We start from the raw sequence: 5,282 nt of genomic DNA, 5'->3' as shown, positions 1-5,282 counted from the left end.
GCAATCTTGAGAAAGAACAAAGCTGGAGGCATCAGTTCCCTGAGATCAAACTATATCACAAAGCTACAGTAATCAAAACAGTATGGTATTGGCATAAAAACACATAGACCAATGGAATAGAATGGAGAGCCCAGAAATAAACTGACATGTATATGGTGAGTTAATCTATGACATAGGAGCCAAGCATGTACAATGGGGAAAAGACAGTCTTTTCAATAAATGGTGCTTGGAAAATTGGATGGCTATATGCAAAAGGTGAAACTGGACCACTATCTTACACCATACACAAAAATTATCTAAAAATAGATTAAAGACCTGAAACCATAAAACTCCTAGAATAAAATATAGGCAGTAAGCTCCCTGACATTGGTGTTGGTGCTGATTCTTTGGATTTGACACCAAAACCAAAGGCAACAAAAGCAAAAATAAACAAGTGGGACTGCATCAAATGAAAAAGCTTCTGTACAACAAATGAAACCACCAACAAAATAAAAAGGCAACCTACTGAATGGGAGAAAATATTTGCAAATCACATATCTGATAAGGTGTTAATATCCAAAATATATAAAGAACTCATACAACTCAACAGCCCAAACCCAAACAATGTAATTTAAAAATGGGCAGAGGATCTGAATATATATTTTTCCAAAGAAGACATATAGATGGCCAACAGGTACATGAGAAGGTGCTCAATATTACTAATCATCAGGGCAATGCAAATCAAAACCACAATAAGATATCAACTCACATTTGTTAGTGGCTCTGTTATAAAAAAGAAGAGAAATAACATGTGTTGGTGAGCATGTGGAGAAAATAGGGAACACTTGTACATTGTTGGTGGGAATGTAAATTGGCGCTGCCACTATGGAAAATAGTATGAAGGTTTTCAAAAAACTAAATATAGAACTACCATATGATCCAACAATTTCTCTTCTGGGTATTTGTCTGAAGAAAAAGAAAATACTGACCTACCGGAAACAAGATGGTGACGTAGGTCACAGCTGCACCCGCAACCACATCAAAATGACAACTAAAATACAGAACCACCATCACTCAGAGCCTCCTGAAATCTGCCTGAACAGAAGTCCTACAACCAGGGAACTGAAGAATCACCGAGACCGATACAGTAGGAGGGGTGGAGATGCGGGCGGATCGGGCTGAATTGTGGAGTCGCAGCCGCGGTCCCACACCCAGTGCCCCGTTTGAAACCCTGGAGAGAATCTTGGCGGTGGAGGTTTCCTGGAGGAGCAAGGGGTCCCAGCCCCACAGCAGGCCCCAGCCCAGGGCTCCAGGGCTGGGAAGAGAAGTCCCCACAGCTTCAGGCTGTGAAACCAGTGGGGACTGTCCCTGAGGGTCACGGAGGGTGCGGGAGTCCCAGGCAGCTCCTCTTAAAGGGCCCATGCACAGACTCACTCAGACGCGCTCCCTCTGAGCCACAGCACTGGGCAGCAGCCTTAAAGGAACCTGGGACACTTGGGGAGGAACTAACCTGCCTGAAATTGGGGCGAGAGGTGGAGGGGTGGCTTCCTTCGAGGCAGAAGGGCTGACAGAGGCCATTGCTCCTTTGGCAAGTCCTCCCTACACAGCAGGCAGGCAGGTGCCATATTTGAATCGCCAGCACCTGACCCACACCTTTGGCCCCACCCCGTGATTCCCGGAGGCCCCTCCCCTCCCCACCTGCAGGCTCATCCAAGCCATTTCCAGGGGCTTTTCTGTGCAAGTGGCCTCTCGAGCCTCAAACTTAGGACTTCCCTAAAATCTCTCAAACAAGCGGGCCCCATACGGCTTGATAAGTGGCCCCAGGCCTGGCACTAGTGGCAGCCTGCATTGGCTCATAGCTTGGCCTCTCCTGGGCACCTCCAAGCCCAGCACAAATAGCAGCCAACTACAGTTTGCTGTGTAGCCCTGGGCAAGGCACCGGCAGAGGCTAACTTTGCACCTCCTGGGAGGCCCCAGAGACAGTGCACCTGGTGCTCAGACTCAACCACACTGGATTACAACCCTACCACATCCACGAGTGACACATGCAAGGGGTGCACTTGGTGAACACCAAAGGGCCATTGAAGTAAATCCTGTTCTATAGGGGTGTCTCCAGCACAGCAGCGCTTTGGCTATAGTTGCAGTGGGTCCTCACAGCTGATTGGCCAGGGGGCAATTCCTCCCAGTGATGCCACCAGCAACCAAGGCTCAACTACAACAGGACAGTGCACACAGCTCACACAGGGGAGCGCCTAGAGGGCCCAGCTCAGGTGACTGGGGAGGCTGAGTCACTGGACCCTAAAGGGCACCTACTACACAAAGCCACTCTACAAATTCCAGGAGATATAGCAGCTCTACCTAATACATAGAAACAAACACCAGGAAGCAGCCAAAATGTGGAGGCAAAGAAACATGTCACAAAGGAAAGAACAGCAGAAATCTCTAGAAGAGGAACTAGAAATAGATCCAAGCAAGCTAACAGATACAGAGTTCAGAATTTTGCTTATAAGGATGTTTAAGCATATTATTAGGGAAATAACTGAGAAAATCAATAACATAATAAAGTACCAATTTGAAATGAAGGCTACACAAACTGAAATGAAGAATAATTTACAGAGAATCAACAGTAGAGGACACTGAGAATCAAATCAGCAATTTGGAACATGAGGAAACAAAAAACACCCATCCAGAAGAGCAAAAAGTAAAAAGAATCCAGAAATATGAAGGTAGTATAAGGAGCCTCTGGGACAACTTCTGTATTTGTATTATTGGCCCAACGTTCATATTACTGGGATGCCAGAAGGAGAGGAAAGAGAGCAAGAAATTGAAAACCTATTTGAAAAAATAATTACAGAAAACATCACCTACCTGGGGAAAGAAATAGACTTAGAAGTCCAGGAAGCACTGAGGGTCCCAAACAAGAGGAACCCAAAGAGACCCAGAGCAAGAAACATCATAATTAAAATGCCAAAGGTTAAAGACAAAGAGAAAATCTTAAAAGCAAAAAGAGAAAAGCAGTTAGTTACCTACAAGGGAGCCCCCATATGACTGTCAGCTGATTTCTCAACAGAAACTTTGCAGGCCAAAAGGGAGTGGCAAGAAATATTCAAAGTGATGAAAAACATGGAACTACAACCAAGATTGCTCTACCCAGCAAAGCTATTATTTAGAATTGAAGGTCAGATAAAGAGCTTCACAGATAAGAAAAAGCTAAAGGAGTTCATCACAACCAAACTAGTGCTACAGGAAAGTTGAAGGGTCTTCTTTAGGAAGAAGCTAATGAACAAAAGAATGTGACAAACTAGATAGATCCAGAGACATTGACACATGCAACAGACGATCATATTTCAGAGGAAAGAGGGAAGGGGGGTGGAGGGTGAGAAGAGATTAGCTGACGAAGTTATATGCATATATGCATAGCCCATGGACACAGTCAATAACGGGGTGAAGGCCTGGTGAGGGGGTGGGAGTGAAGTGGGGGGAAAAAATGGGACACCTGTAATACTCTCAACAATAAAGATAAATTAAAAAAAGAAAAAGAAAATACTAACTGGAAAAGGTATATGCACTCCCATATTAATTGCAGCATTATTTACAATTGCCAAAATATGGAAACAATTTAAGTGCCAATGCATGGATGAATGGATAAAGAAAATGTGGTATATATACAACGTAATATTATTCAGCAGTAAAAAAGAATGAAATCTTGCCATTTGCAACATGATGGACATTGAGGGCATTATGCTAAGGCAGCAATTTTCAACCCTTTTCATCTCATGGCACACATAAACTAATTCTGTGGCACACCAAAAAATATATATTTTTGCCAATGTGACAAGAAAAATAGGTAAAATTTTGATTCATTCACACTGGACAGCTATTGTTGTGTTGGCTGTTGTTTTTTTAAAAATTTATTTCACAATCAAAGGGGGAAGAGGCCAGTTCCCCTGGCTAGTCAGGTATTGCATGTTTTAAACATTCTTGAGGCTCACTTGTTGAAAATGCTGTATTAGGAGAAACAGGAAATAAGACACAGAAAGATAAATACCATATGAACTCTCTTATATGCGGAATCAAAAACAAACACCCCCTCCAAACCAAGCTCATAGATACAGAGAACAAGAGACCAGATTGGTGGTTGCCAGAAACTGGGGTGGGTGTGAGTGAGATGGTGGAAGGGGGTCAAAAGGTACAAACATGCAGCTATAAATAAATAAATCCTGTGGATGTAAAGTACAGCATGGCGACTATAGTTAAGAGTAGATTGTTTATTTGAAAGTTGCTAAAAGAGTAGATCTTTTTTAAAAAAAAAACTCTTGGTCCCCCGGCCAGGCGTGGCTCAGCAGTTAAGCATCAACCTAGGATCCAGGCGATCGGGGTTCGATTCCCGGTCAGGGCACATGCCCGGGTTGCGGGCTGCGGCTGGTCAATGACACTCTCATCATTGATGTTTCTCTCTCTCTCCCCCTCTCCTTTCCTCTCTCTGAAATCAACAAAGATATATTTAAAAAAAAACAAAAAACTCTTGGTCTTCAAAGCTGAGGACCAAAGGGTATTGCTAACCCCTGAGTTAGCAGCATCCCTGTGTATACCTGATACCCAACTTTCTTCCTCCTCCTAAAGTTAGATACATTGTAGGTTCATCTGTTCTTAATATAACTATATCCATGAACAGATCAAAGGGACTGGAAGGGGGTATCCTACACATTTCAAATGGTGGGAACACACAGCTGTGCTTAGTTATCCAATCCCCTCTCAAGACAGTTACACTCTCAGGATCTTGTATTCTAGTCCTGTCTCAACCACCCTACAAAGTGAGTTTGGAGGGATTACTTAGGTAGTATATAGTTTTCCCAGGCAATAGCACAGGGCCCAGCAGAAAGGAACACTATAGCAAATACAAGAATGAAAAATTGGCATTCCTTGACTGACTGGGGACTTGAACATCAAAAGAAAGTTTTGCTCTTCCACCCCCTCCTCACAATCAAGGTTTAGTTCCCTCCCGCTACGTTCCCTCGCTTAACCTCATCAAGGGTTGAGGGGGCTGGGGCTTCGGCCTGAAACCTACGACCCAGGAAGTCAGCAGGTGCCTAGGCCGTGCCAACCAGGCACACCAGCCGGTGACCCCAAGTGCCCTTTACGAAGAGCAGGACCAGGCGCCTCCTCGCTGCCGCACTTGCTGCCGGGACACTCATGCCAGACTACAACTCCCGAGAGGCCTCGGGCGCCGCGGGCCGCTGATTGGCTGCGCTGCGAGGGTGGCCGCTGGCTGGACAGGCGCAGTGGGCGCAAGCGGCGGTCCG

This window comes from Miniopterus natalensis, chromosome 2 (genome assembly GCF_054644295.1).
Source record: "Miniopterus natalensis isolate mMinNat1 chromosome 2, mMinNat1.hap1, whole genome shotgun sequence".
NCBI classification, from domain to species: domain Eukaryota; kingdom Metazoa; phylum Chordata; class Mammalia; order Chiroptera; family Miniopteridae; genus Miniopterus; species Miniopterus natalensis.
Note: the sequence above shows the minus strand (reverse complement) of the source record.